Source organism: Leptonychotes weddellii, chromosome 4 (genome assembly GCF_054177405.1).
Source record: "Leptonychotes weddellii isolate Sample4059 chromosome 4, ASM5417740v2, whole genome shotgun sequence".
In the NCBI taxonomy this organism is placed as follows: Eukaryota; Metazoa; Chordata; class Mammalia; order Carnivora; family Phocidae; genus Leptonychotes; species Leptonychotes weddellii.
Window position 1 is genome coordinate 112,043,570 of NC_138372.1, and position 14,105 is coordinate 112,057,674.

The window sequence follows — 14,105 nt, forward strand, 5'->3', positions numbered from 1 at the left end:
CTCCTTGCATGGTTCACTCCCTCACCTCTAGGTATTTGTTTAGATGTCACTATCTCAGTCAGACCCTAATTAAAATTCCATACAACCCCACTCTTCCTATAATATGTATTTATCTCTTTATTTACTTGTTCATTATCTCTTGTCTGCCATTAGAGGGTAAGTTCCATGAGGGCTGTGGTGCTTGCCAGTTGTGTTCACTGCTGTATCCTGAGTGCCTGGAAACTGCCTGGCACCAGGTGTCAGATTTGTGCATCTGATGCAGATATTTCCAGCTAGGGCTAGTAATTACTTAAACCAAATCACTGTCATTTTGCCCTGCCCCCCTTCGCCCCTTTTCTAGTTATTTATTCTGGTTACCCAGGAATAAAACCTTGAGGCAGTATTAATGTCTCCTTCCACCTTGCACTCCACATGCAATAGCAAATCGCTATTACTTATTTCTCCAGTCAATTTTTTGCAAACCTGCCATTCTTATTGTTGCCAAACTCCTGTTTCTTTAAGCCCTCCTCCATTTCATTCCATTCTCTACACCTACAACCTTTCAAGTTCCCTTTCTGAATGCCTTTACACCCTCATCTGCAGAATGAAATCCAGAGTGAGAAGCCTTGCATTCAGAGTTCTCTACGTGATTTCAAATGCACTTTTCCACCCTCTGTCTCCTATATGTAAGAAAAGTGATTTCCAATTTATGCTTGTGACTATGAAAATAAAATAAGGCTTTAATGATAATGCCATGTAAAAGCCAAAGGTGAGTGTTGCTTCTTGACAGTTTCTGTTTTTATCGAGTGGAGTGAATGTTTTCCTGTAAGTGGGCAGGAATTCAGACAAATTGAACGAATGGCTATTCTCTGTACTGAGGACTTTTGCTGCCCTCTCTGTTTTGAGTGCTCAGCCTTCATATCCTCCCTCACCAACCCAAATACTTAGATAAGTTCAGTTGGAAGTGTTTTGTTTTTTTTTTTCTTCCTCTGAATTCTAGAAACTTTTCATACTTTTCTTAGAGAATTTATCACAGTCTATTTTGAATTGTAATTCTTTGGGCATTTATCTTTTCTTTTTGCTACATATTAGCTCCTGGAGGGCGAGAATCACGCACATAAAAATTCCAGTTACTTTTTTAAGGAAATATAAGACATCCATTTCTTTGTTTTTAAGTAAAAGTGAACTTAAAGTTCTTTTTTACAGGTCTTTAAATCATTAGATATTGAGCTTCAACAATCATTTCTACAATATGGACAATTAAGGAAGAAGGCAGGGGGAAATTTAGTACTACATAAAAAGATCCAAATGAAGATACTGAGATCTGGATTCATAGAAGGAAAGAGGTGTAGGGAGAGCAACATACCCAACACCCACATAAATGGACACGCAGAAGTTTAAAAAGTTACACAGACTCACTCAGGAAACCATTAGGGCAAGACAGACTTCATGGAGTAACATCTGCAGCTTTGGTTTTTCTTGTGGGGAATTATTCCCAGCTTTATTTTGTTTTTGCATCTCTACGCACAAATAATACTGTCACTGCTTTGTTTTCTGAACTGGGTAAGACTGAACTTTCTCTTCCTCTTTCTGGTCTGCAGAATGTAGTTTACCTTCTTTTCCTTTATTTTTAAACTAATAAAATGTTCATACTTCTTTCTTATTTTCCTGTATGTATGGAGAAGATATATGCCAGAAGCTCTTAGTTCTTCAGAGAAAAGAGATAGAAGATACTTGAATTTATCTATTGTGAGAAGCTTCCGGCTTTAATGTTTGATACCAGCATCTGGTTTAATATATTTTGTTTCATTTCATTACCAACATATCCTTGCACATACTCCAGTTGAATGAATGCTTTTATTTTGCATGTGACTTTTTCTGATAAATTAAAATTTGTCTCTAGAACATCTATAGACATTTCTGAAATTTAATTTTCTCTCCTGTTGCCTCCCAAACCTCAACTGGGGTTTTCCCATTCTAGGACATGCATTAGCCTAACTTACTCTCTTTGTTGATTTTGAGTACTTAGAGGTGTCAACTGTATTTATTTTACCATTCCTAGGATGAAGCTGCAGTTTCTATTGGTAGGAAAGAGTTGGTAAGGAAAATAAATATAAAAGTCCTAATTTTTTACATGTTAAAACTTTAAGGTAAAAATCTGCAGATTATTTTTACTAATAAGTAGCTATTATAAGGTCAGGACTTAAAGCTAATATACTACAATTTATTTTTAAAATTTTTTAAATTTAAATTTTTAAACATCTATTTTTTAAATTGTAGTATATTAGCTTTAAGTCCTTACCTTATATTAGCTATAAGGAGAAAACTTACTACCAATTACATATTTAAATCATACCACAATTTAAATTTCTTCTTATGTGCTAACCAGTAAAGTTTTACTGTCAGAAAAAGAATCTTGAAAGCAAATATTTGCTTTGGAGTACAGTTTCCTTTATCACACTGTATAAGCAGCTTTGTTTACCCTGAGTTCTCCTTGTTTTCAAAAGCCTTAGTTAAGGGTACATATCAGATAGGATCATTCATACAAATAATAAAAGATGGGGTGCAGACTAATTACACATTTCTAGCACATGATAAACACTATGCAAGTATCTGTTAAATCTATATTTTTCAGGATTTTGTTAAGAGTACTGTAGCATACTAGTATGTTTAATAATGGAATTAATCTAGTAAAGGGAGAAATTGATGATTCAGGAGACATTAAGGAATGATGAGCCCTTGGTTACTTCGAAAATCTCGCACACTTTGGCAAATGGCAATTTTTACGTGCCTGTCTCCACCTGTTTGTTGAAAGAATAAATGAAATGTGTACCCTAGGTACGTGACAGTACGTAAGTCACAATTTCTACACTCTAGTCAGGGAGGTTTTCAATATACAAGATGTAATCTTAGATGATTATAAATGCTAAAATGGAAAAAAACCAGGATGATGACAGATTACTGTGGGGAAGGAGCACTGTAGTTAGGTGGTCCCAAAGGCTTGCACAAGGGCCTCAGTGTGAAGAGCTGATGGGAGAGCATGCTAGGCAGAGGGGACACAGGTATAAGAGATGAGATGGGAGAGTGCTCAGTGTGTGTGAGAAGTAGGAACGGGGCTGTTCCCACAGGAGTCTAGTGAGTAGGGTGGTGGGAGGCACTGGTGGGATGCAGCTGGAGAGATTGGAAAAGGTTAGGGCATGTGGGTGCTTGTAGGCTATTAGCAGTAATTCAGGGTTTGGATTTTATTCTAAGGGCAGTGGGAAGCAATAGAAAGAATTTAAGCAATGGGGTGAAATTATCAGCTTTATAGTGATGAAGAAAATGATCCTGGTTACTGCAGGAATAATGGATTGCGGGGGGTTAGAGTGGAAGGTTCTCTAAAGAGACTGTGAAATGTGATGGTGATTGTTCTTTGTGGGGGTTCTTTGGCAGTTGCTTTTGTTTTTGGTTCCTTCTCACTTCTCCCAGTCTTCCCAGCCAGAGAGCCAGAGCAAGGCTTCATAGGACCTGCAGTATTTTACCACTGCTAATTCTGTGTGAAATTCCATGTTCATTTTTCTCATGCTTCATATAATCATCCATCAACCCATGACTCTGCCAGTGATCACAGTCCTCCAGGAATCATCCTTGAAAGTGTTCTGTGTTCCCATCTTCCTGGAACATACGCTGGGAGTGTGCCTTCCAGTGGAAAAGCTTGGGAATCCAGGAAGAGGGCAGGTGTTCTGGTTATGGGGAACCCAAGACAGAGACCTTAGGAGGCTGAGAAGGATAGAGCAGAGCATTGCAGCTGCAGTGAACATCCCTACCCTGTTGGTTCTGGAACCAGTGGAGGGACATGTTACCAGTTGGACTCAGTTTAGGATCTTCTTCCTTATCCTGGCAGCTTTGAGTCTAGTATTGGAAAACAGAGGATTGGCTGTTGTTACTTCTACCTCCTCACTCAGTCCTTTCCTTAAATATCTGTATTAAATGGAGCCAGTTTCAGAGAACCAGCAGACTCATGTAACTTTTATCAAGGTTTTTGGATACTGCTGTCAGATTGTTGGGTGCAGACCATTCTTCTATATTGTGTCCCAACATTGAATATCTTACACATATTTTATTTTTTTTTTTAGAAAGTGGTTTCTTTTCTTTTTTTTTTAGGATTTATTTGACAGGGAGAGACACAGTGAGAGAGGGAACACAAGCAGGGTGGGTGGGAGAGGGAGAAGCAGACTTCCTGTGGAGCAGGGAGCCCGATGCAGGCTCGATCCCAGGACCCTGGGATCATGACCTGAGCCGAAGGCAGACGCTTAACGACTGAGCCACGCAGGCGCCCTGCACGTATTTTATTTCTGATTCTTAATACCACTTTTCTTTATCAAGAATCAGGATAAATAAAAGGTACCTCAAATAAGAGATGCGATAAACCTTGGAAAAACTAGGACTGCTTTGTGATTACGGAATGAGGGAAAAATCAAACAGGGGCGTGGGGTGGGAATTAGAGGAAGGATATATTAGTAAGGAAGGAAAACAGGAAAAGTTGTAACTGATTCATCTTGTGATATTTGTAGGGGAGGTTACTATGTATCTTCCATTTTCAGATCCTGTTAGATTTTTAATCTGTTGTGCAGTGAATTTAATTTACAGATGTGACAAAGATGTGCTTTGTTTCTATCGGATGTGTTTGGAGCTAGTATTCTGAAACGTGGAAATAAACAGATACAGATTATATACTATTACAGTAGGCTTTCAGTAAAGTAACTAGTTAGTTTGAAGAATTTCCTAAGGTGCTTTTAATGTAGTTTAAAATGAAACCCAACTCTCTTGGCCTGTGCTCGGGAATAATTCCTGCCCCCTTCCCCATGCCCATTCCTTTTCATATTCTCTGGGTCAGTCCCCATTTTCCAAACCAGTTCCTGTGCCATACCCCAGGTCTGTACGGGGATTTTATTTTGTCTCTTCCTTTGTCAGTTCCCTCCTTTAGGACCATTGTTTCCAAACATCCAGCACCAACACCCCTGCCCCCCTGCCCCCCTACTGAAGAAAATTTGTAGCTCTTCCAGGTCTGCTTCTTGCCTTTTGGAACAGGATTGTTCTTAATTTCCCTTATGCCTTGGTATAATCACTTGCAAATCACTGAACCCCTCTTTGCCATATTAGTTGAGAGTGGATACGATACTTACGAATGTATCTGTCTTGTAATTTTGGGTAAGGTCCACTAGTCAGTACCAAACAGCATCCATGATGTGTGAAAGAAATGGAGTTAAGAACTTCTCTGCTTAAATTTTAGAGGTAAAAAGCTGGAGAATCTTTGGATTTTCTTATAAAACATTTTTTGGCTGTCTGAAACAAAGATGGACAAGATCCAGGATAGTAAGTGCATGTAATGGACAAAAACATGGGCACAATGATGAAGGAAAAAAATTATTTTAAAAAAGCCTTAACTGATGTTAGCTATATGGAATTGAAATAAAAACCTTAATTTTAAAAAGGCCTTAATCAGTGCCTATCTATTTTAAGCAGTATTTGTCAACAAAATTGTAACATAACATGAATTTGGACAGTTTTCTGTCATGGTATTTCATCCATATTTCCTACTTTTTACAGCCCCGAAATAAAAAAAAAATAAATCTGTTAATGATTTTTTAAAACTCCCCCCCCCCATGGTAGCATCCTTTCGTGTGTCCTTCTTATTTCATAATTTAGCCCTTGATTGTCCTTGTGATGGGGCCAGTACTCGGGGCCTATCCTGTACCACACTCTTGGTTAGATGTTGACATAAGATGTTTTATGAAGCTGGGCCACTCCTTGTACAGTGCTACACAAACCTGACCCCTCCTGGTGGCAGAATCAGAACGCTGCTTTTCCTGTGCATGGCCTTTTTTCTATAACCTGATAGCTAATGCATGCTTGGTGTTCTCCCCTCTTCAACCTGTATCTCCAAAGGTGATTCAGAAGAAGGGGATGCAAGCAGTAGTACTATAAGGAATTCAGAGACAGTGTGTGCACATCAGGCTCTCAGGTCAGAGCTGTGATCACCATACGGTGCTACCACCCAAAGCTGTGTGCGAATGTGGACCTTGTAGCCTAGGTTGGTTCATCTGCAAAATGCAGATAAAGATACTTGATGAGTCTCTATGAGGAACAAATGATATGTTAGATGTAAGGCACGCTTCAGATAGTGCCTAGCATTAGTGCTCAGTAAATATTAGTTTCTTAACCTCAACAGTATTGACATCTTGGGCTAGATAACTTTCTGTTGTAGTGGCTGTCCTGTACGTTGTAGGATGTTTAGCATCATCCGTTGTAGCCACTTAGCAACCCCCTCAAGTTGTGACAACCAAATAACCCCCAGACATTGCCCACTGTTCCCCTGATGAGAACCACTACATATAAATACAGTATTTACTAGCTGTTAGTCTACCTTTGCAAACCACTTTCCCCCTAAAGTCTGGCTGGTCCCTGAAAGTTCTGTTCTCATCTGACCCACTTCTTTTTGTCAATTTGGACTTGTCTGAGTTGATTCACTGGATGAATGTCAAGGTTAGTTCTTTTATTCTGGGTTAGTATCTGAACTTAGTCTCATTAGAGCTACAAGACCCACCCCTAGGTGAGCCAGCTGCCCCTGGAAACCAGTCTCCAAGACTATATTGTGACTCGCCAACAGAGTGAAGGCAGATTCTTTTACCATTCTTCTTCTTCTTCTTTTTAAATTTTATTTATTGTTTATTTGACAGAGAGAGACACAACAAGAGAGGGAACACAAGTAGGGGGAGTGGGAGAGGGAGAAGAAGACTCCCCGCTGAGCAGGGAGCCCGATGTGGGGCTCGATCCCAGGACCCTGGGATCATGACCTGAGCCGAAGGCAGACACTTAACGACTGAGCCACCCAGGCACCCCTCTTTTTTTTTTTTTTAAGATTTTTTTTTTTTGGTAATCTCTACACCCAACATGGGGCTCGAACTCAAGACCCTGAGATCAAGAGTTGCATGCTCCACTGACCGAGCCAGCCAGGTGCCCCCCACCCCCCCACCCCACCACTCTTCTTTTGAAAAGCCTAACTTACCTATGAACCTCCCCCAAAATTCTAAGTTTTATTCCCACATGAACAATATAGCTTTTTTTCTATTTGTTTTTAGTTGTGGGGTTCTTATATCAGTCCTCTTCTCTCTGTTTTATTTCCCTGCTTGGCCATAAGATGATTTTGCAGAATTTTAATTGCTTCAGTTTCACAGAATAAACACGGATTAAATTTATAGTAAAGCAGGGTTGCTTTTTCGTAGTTTCAGTCCTGACTACTTAAGAATAAATTTATGAGGGGCACCTGGGTGGCTCAGTCGTTAAGTGTCTGCCTTCGGCTCAGGTCGTGATTTCAGGGTTCTGGGATCGAGCCCTGTATCGGGCTCCCTGCTCTGCGGGAAGCCTGCTTCTCCCTCTCCCACTCCCCCTGCTTGTGTTCCCTCTTTCGCTGTGTCTCTCTGTTAAATAAATAAATAATATCTTTTTTTTAAAAAAAAGAATAAATTTATGAGCCTTCATTGATTTCCAAAGGACTCTTTAGAGTGTATATATGTTGTAGAGGCAGTGGTGTAACAGGTACAAGTCCTGAAGTCAGACTACCTGGGTTCAAATCCCGATGCCACCACATGGAGCAGATTACTTCTCCTTTTATGCTTCAGTTTCTCCTTGGTTAAACCTGTCAGTAAGGCTTCAGCGAGGAGCCACAGTCTGGCTTATAATAAGCTTAGCCACTAAATATTAAATATTGTTAGGTTACTGGACTGATTTAGTTTGAAGGAAGGGATGATCTTATTTAAAGTGAGACAGTGTGGAATAGCAAACAAGTACATATAGATTTTGGAGGTGGTCAAATCTGGACTTAAATCCTAGCCCATTAACTGGATAGTAGCTTGGACAAGTGATTTCTTTCTTTAATTTATTATTATTATTATTATTATTATTATTAGGGGGCAAGTGATTTAATCTCATTGTTTTTCTCCAAGCAGCATCCTCATTTCCAACACAAGATTTTAGCACCCTTTTTTCAGAGAAAATTGAAGCAGACAAGTGTGATCTCTTTCAAACTTCTCCCATATCTGCCTGGCTTTATTTTTATTTTTACTTATTTATTAATTTTTTGCCTGGCTTTATTTTTAGTTAGGCTGAGAATATATGACAGTCTTCATCTGTGCCCTCGTGGTGTACCATGCACACATGTAACATCACACTTAGTGAACTATTGAAATTTTTATATTGCTTATCATTCTTACCCATGAGATAAGTTCTTTGCAGGTAGGATTTTTTTCTTATTTCTCTTCCTTTGTCTTTCTATTGCTTAATGCATAATGAATGCTTAATGAGTATTTGTTGAACAAAGGAATAAAAAGTAATTTGAAACAAATTGCTATGTATTAGATCCAATTTATTGACTACTTACACAGAGCTAGGTCTTTTACTTATCTCAGATGCTTAAACAACCATATGAAGTAGGTGTTGCTAGCCTCATTTTCCAGATTAGGAAACTAGGACTCAGATAATTTAATCTTGTCCAAGGACTGAGGTGGAAAATTGTAGCATATTGTCCCCGTTGGAGTTGTAGTCACAGGACGGAAGATCATCTCTCAGGAGTTTTTGGCCTTAGAGGGAGGAACACAGTAGCTACCAAACTGCAGCCTGCTCAGGAGGGAGCAAGATGACAAATGCATGTTGTATTTGCTTTTTCCCACCCCACATCATGCCAGAGGGATGAAATCAACCAGCAACTAAAGGGCAAGGGAACCTAAAGGGTGCAGGCTATAGAGGTCAGCATCCCAGGGCGTGGAGCAGGGTGGAGATGGATCTGAAAAGACATAGAGGATATCCAGCAGAGTCCTCCCCTTCCTGTCCCATAGCGTTCCCTCTTACACTTTGGGCATAACACTTAGGTTCCTAACTCGGGGGAAACACAGTCAGCCACCAACACTCACTGTATTTGGTGCGTTCATACTCCCACCCAGAACCAATGCCAGTGTTCAGAGAAGGCAACAGAGAAGAGAACTAAAATAAAACAAAACTGCTATAGTCTTGGCATCTGTAGCTAGTCTTTTGCCTCAAGTTGATCACTAGTACCTATTTTATGTTCCCCTCCCCTTTCCAGCACCTTAGCTTGTCAAAGTTGTTTACTGGTGGAGGACCCCAAACTTTCATTCCCACAGGATCCAAGTCTGTAGTAGTCCCATCTTTATTGAGTTGCCAGTTTCCCATTGACCAGTACTGTTGGACATGCCCCCACTGAATCTCCTCAATTCAGACATAATTTTCCTCCCCACGCTGTATAATGACATCCAAGTTTCCTCCTGGAAATCCAGATCAGTCACTTTACTGGGACAGGGACCACTCTCTTATTAGGGTGGATGGTGTGATAAACCACACATGGCTAGGGGATAGGTTTAGCTTTCAGTTGAACAGGACTGTTCCTTGGTGAAAGCATTCATCCACCAAACCTGAGGTTATCTTGAGAAGGAAAGGGGTAGAGTGTCATGTTAAATCACGGGTTCTGGAATGAGACATCAATTCAAGTTCTAATTCCACCAACTACTTGCTTCAGTGTCTTCAGGCAGTTACCTAGCCTGATTTGGTGTCTGTTTGCTCCCATGTTAAAGGAGAGTGACAGTAGTATCTTCTAGGGTTACTGTGAAGATTAAATATCAGCCCAGTGCCTGGCACACAGTAATAATAATCATCACTACTGGTACATTATGAAGTTTAAAGTACAAGTTTGTAAAACAATATGTTCCATCATTTTAACACACAAGCACACATATACTCATAATACAGACATATTCTCACACCCATATATATTTATAGACATACAGAAAAAAATGAAACATGCAAAAAATATTGACTGTACATGTCTGTTGTGTGCTAAGATGATGGATATTTTTCTATATGCCTTTCTATATGCCTTTAATTTTTATGATTATTATTTTTGCATTCAAGTGGCAAAAGGTACTCAATGAATTTTATGAATAATTTAAAAGTGACTCAAGAAGGTAATTGAGCCAAATTTCATCATAAAAACATAGTTTTTAGCCTAGGGTTAGTCAGTCCTTGTTGATGAAATCAGGGAGAATACCACTCTTCAGCCAGTTCAGTCTTTTTGAGAACTGAGGGTGCATTGAGTCAGGGACTATTGCAGTTCTGATACTAGGTTTATATTATTGATAATGGGTCTCCATGTCAACAAAATGAAATGTATTGTCAGGGAGCCATGCAAACACAGACATTGCCCAAAGATTGAACATGAGTACTCCAGAAACTGAGTGACACTGATAGGACAGATACTTGATCATTCAGGAACCTTCCATGTTTAAGCATCAAAAGCAAACAAAGAGGGGGTCTGGGTGGCTCAGATGGTTGAGCGTCTGCTTTCGGCTCAGGTTGTGATCTCCAGGTCCTGGGATCAAGCCCCATGTCCCGTTCCCGGCTCAGTGGGGAGTCTGCTTCTCCCTCACCTTTTGCCTCTCCCTCTGCTTGTGCTCTCTCTGTCTCTGTCTCTCTCTCAAATGAATAAATACAATCTTAAAAAAAAAAAGGCAAGCAAAGGAGCGTAAGCCATGATTCATAGCACCAAAATGAGTGAATTGCTTCCGAAAGAGTGATTTCATTTTCTCAAATATTTCTGCACTTCTTCGGAATTTCTGATCCCATGAAGTTCAGGCCTGGTCACAGTGGAAAATAAGTCCAGCTTCTCTTTGAGATCTAATAGATTGATTCTCTCAGGATGCTCATGAATTTCCAGAAGTCTTAGGTTTGAGTTTGGTAAATATCTTCAGCAACTTTCTGCCACTCAGTCGTCTAACCAGTTAAGATAATCTTAACTTTCACACCCAACTTCCGCTCCTTCCAAGTAACCCATAAATTGTCAAAGGTATTAGAACAAAGAAATACTGCTTTGTCTACTTTGTCATGGGTCCACTGAGCAAGCAATGGGTGATTGGGAAAAAGCCTAACTGACATCCATAGGACCGGTCATCTTGACCACCTGATTATTGACAGCCTCTCTACAGTGAGCTTTTATGTAGGACACAAATATTTTTTACATTCTGTGCTGTGTTGAAAAGTTCATCCACATACATCTGCAAGCCTCTCCTCGTTTTTAAACTTTTAAAAATTTTTATTTAAAAGATGAAAGAACAACATATGGGAATATACTCTCCCCTTTAAGACTTTATTTATTTGACAGAGACACAGCGAGAGAGGGAACACAAGCAGCGAAGGAGGGAACACAAGCAGCGAGAGAGGGAACACAAGCAGGGGGAGAGGGAGAGGGAGAAGCAGGCCCCCCGCGGAGCAGGGAGCCCGATGCGGGGCTCGATCCCAGGACCCTGGGATCATGACCTGAGCCGAAGGCAGACGCTTAACGACTGAGCCACCTAGGCGCCCCTACTCTCCCCTTTAAAAAACAATTTGAATCTTGTTCTTTCCAGCTCTTTTACCAGTGAGCCATCCATTAGCCATTGGCCACAAGTCAGCATAGATATATACCTGGGTCATGCATTTCTCCTGACACCACATATACTGCTCAGAATTGTGCCCAGTGGGAAGAGTTCCCTTCACCACTCTTTCAGGACCATCCTTGAATAGGGCTGCGTTGTCTCATTTCTGGTTGGGGCTAGCATGCCATGCATGTCCATTCATAAGCGGGCAGGTCTTTTCCCTCCTCTGCTGACTGGTCGTAGGGTGCTCCCCGCGAGTGTGTGGTGAGAGCTCACGAGGAAGATGCCGCCAGTACCAGGTATTCCTGCAGTTTCCTTGTGCATTCCAGACCTGCTCAGGCCCGGTCTTGCTTTTAACATACCAAGTGGAATGCTTTTGTACAGTCCAGTTTTATGATTCAGTAGGTCAGATAATATTGTTCATGACTGGGCTGTTCTTATTATATAGTCTCTTGGTTTCCCATGGGCAGGTATATAATCTTTACGTGAGCTTGGTAGCAAGCCAGGAACCAGATGGATAAAACTTACTGACGGTACCCTAAGGAGTTTATAACTCTTATTCTTGATGCTTGTCAGAGGCTCCTTCCCCCATCCCTGTCTGCCATGTCATTTGTAGTACTGGTGGGTGTGCTAAGGCATAGCCCCAAGAGTTAGGGCAGCTTTTATTGCTGAAGAACCTTCTCTTGAATCAGGCCCCCGTAAAAACTGGCAGCCTCCTAGGTTACCCAGTATATAAGTCAGAGCAGCACATCCTAATATGAAGCTCACCAGTTGTGTTACGTCTTTCTTAGTGGACATAGTGCCAAGAGTAGCAATTTTACTTTGGATGGGAGAGTTCCTGCCTCAGACCTCTGGAACCATAGAAACCATCAGTGTGATAGATCCCTGAACTTCCGTGGGTTTTATCCTCTATCCTCTGGCTTGTACATGTGTCTTACAGAGGCCTCCTGAGTGCTTGCTACTTCTTGTTCACCAGATCCAGTTAACATAATGTCATCAACGTGATGGACCAGTGTGGTGATCTGTGGGATATTGAGATAATCGAGTCCTTCCAGACTATATTACAGCAGTGCAGAAATAGCCCTTAGGTAAAACACTGAAGGTGCACTGCTATTTCTGGCACTTGGTGGGAAATTGCATTGTATTGTTCTTACTGATGATAGAAAAGAAAGCATTTGCCAGGTCAGTAGTTATCTACCAGATATCAGAGGTTATGCTCATTTTCTCCAGCGAGAAATATCACATTTAGAAGTATAGCCATGATTGGCCTGACCATCTGTTGTTATGTTCCAAGATCTTTCTGGCTTTGGTCCAAGTAAACAGGCAAGTTAAAAAAGGAGATATAATAGGAATCAATGCCTCTGTATCCTTCAGTGTTTTTGATAGTAGTACTGACTTCTGAGCTTCTCCCATGGATGTGGTACAGCTTCTGGTTTACTTTCATAGGAGGAGAGGGGAAGAGTTCCAAGCGTTTCTTCATGGCCCTTTCTTCCATATGGCCATAGGACAGGGAACCGGTGTGGGGGCTTGGCCACTTACTAAGTATATCCATTTTCACAAAAATTTTAGGACTAGGGAAATAACCAAAGGATGGGCCTGTGGTCCCATGGTACCCACCAGGAGATACCAGGGTTGACTTCATCACTCATTTCTTTTCTGGAATGAGATAGGTGCTCTGACTGGTGGGCCATGTTTTGGGTCTTTGGGGATAAGTGTCAGTTTAGACGTAGTATCTAGTAACCCTTGGAAGGACTGTACATTTCTCTTTACCCAGTGAGCAGTCACCCTTTTGAATGGCTGCAGGTCTTTCTCAGGGAAGGTCTGGAGAAAGATTGTTAGGATACACTTGTGGCCATGTATAGGATCACAGTAATCTCATATTTAGTCCACCTTGGCCTAATATCCTTTGAATGTACTCCCATATATGCTCCTCAGACTCCTGCTGGTAAAAATTTCTGAGATTCTGCAGATTTTTCAGTATAAAGGCAGTCTTTTCCCAGAGTTGGCTTTGAACTTCTTCCTGGGTTCTTGTGGGAGCTAACTCTCATTGGGGTGCAATGAGGGGTGATAGGAATAGGTAGTGAGGAGACTTGGCATCCTCCTAAGTGCTGGGCTCTATACTTGCTGCCCACTATACATGTCCCCTGAGTACCTTGTATGAAACAACTTATCCTACTTCCCAGCTCTTCCCCCCCTCGTCTATTCCTGATGCCACTTAATATCAAACCTTATTGTCCCTTCCAAAGGGAAGACCTGAGACATGATGTTCTCCTCTAGTTCTGCTCCTGTGGACCGTGCACAGTAAGGCACAAACAGACATTCAAGCTCTACATAATACAGTACCAGCAGGGCCCACCACCCTCTGGGTCCCACATTCTCAAGGGATAGGTGTGGAAAGTGTAGCACTGTAACTTTCACCCTCTTGTCACTTCTGCTACGGTTGGAGAATGGGCTGATGTGGGTCTGGGGCTCCTAGGCAAGGTTAATCTGCCTTAGAAGAGCTAAGGGTCCCCCTGCTCTGATTCTGTGGCAATAGAGCGATGGAACTGTGGGGCAAGAGTTTGATCAGGTGGCTGTCCTGGTGTAATGGGCGAGCTGAAGAATCGAGCTGCTTTAATGGGGCACTCTGAGCTTAGGATGGGGCCGGTGACATGTCTGTGTTTTCTG

The 14,105-nt window shown here is 41.3% G+C and overlaps 1 protein-coding gene across 1 annotated transcript in view; it reads left to right on the forward strand.

The window, feature by feature from the left end:
• The window catches only part of SGK3 (serum/glucocorticoid regulated kinase family member 3), a 126,857-nt gene that overhangs the window by 55,861 nt on the left and 56,891 nt on the right, over positions 1-14,105 (forward strand). The gene's annotated exons all lie outside the window — the stretch shown is intronic.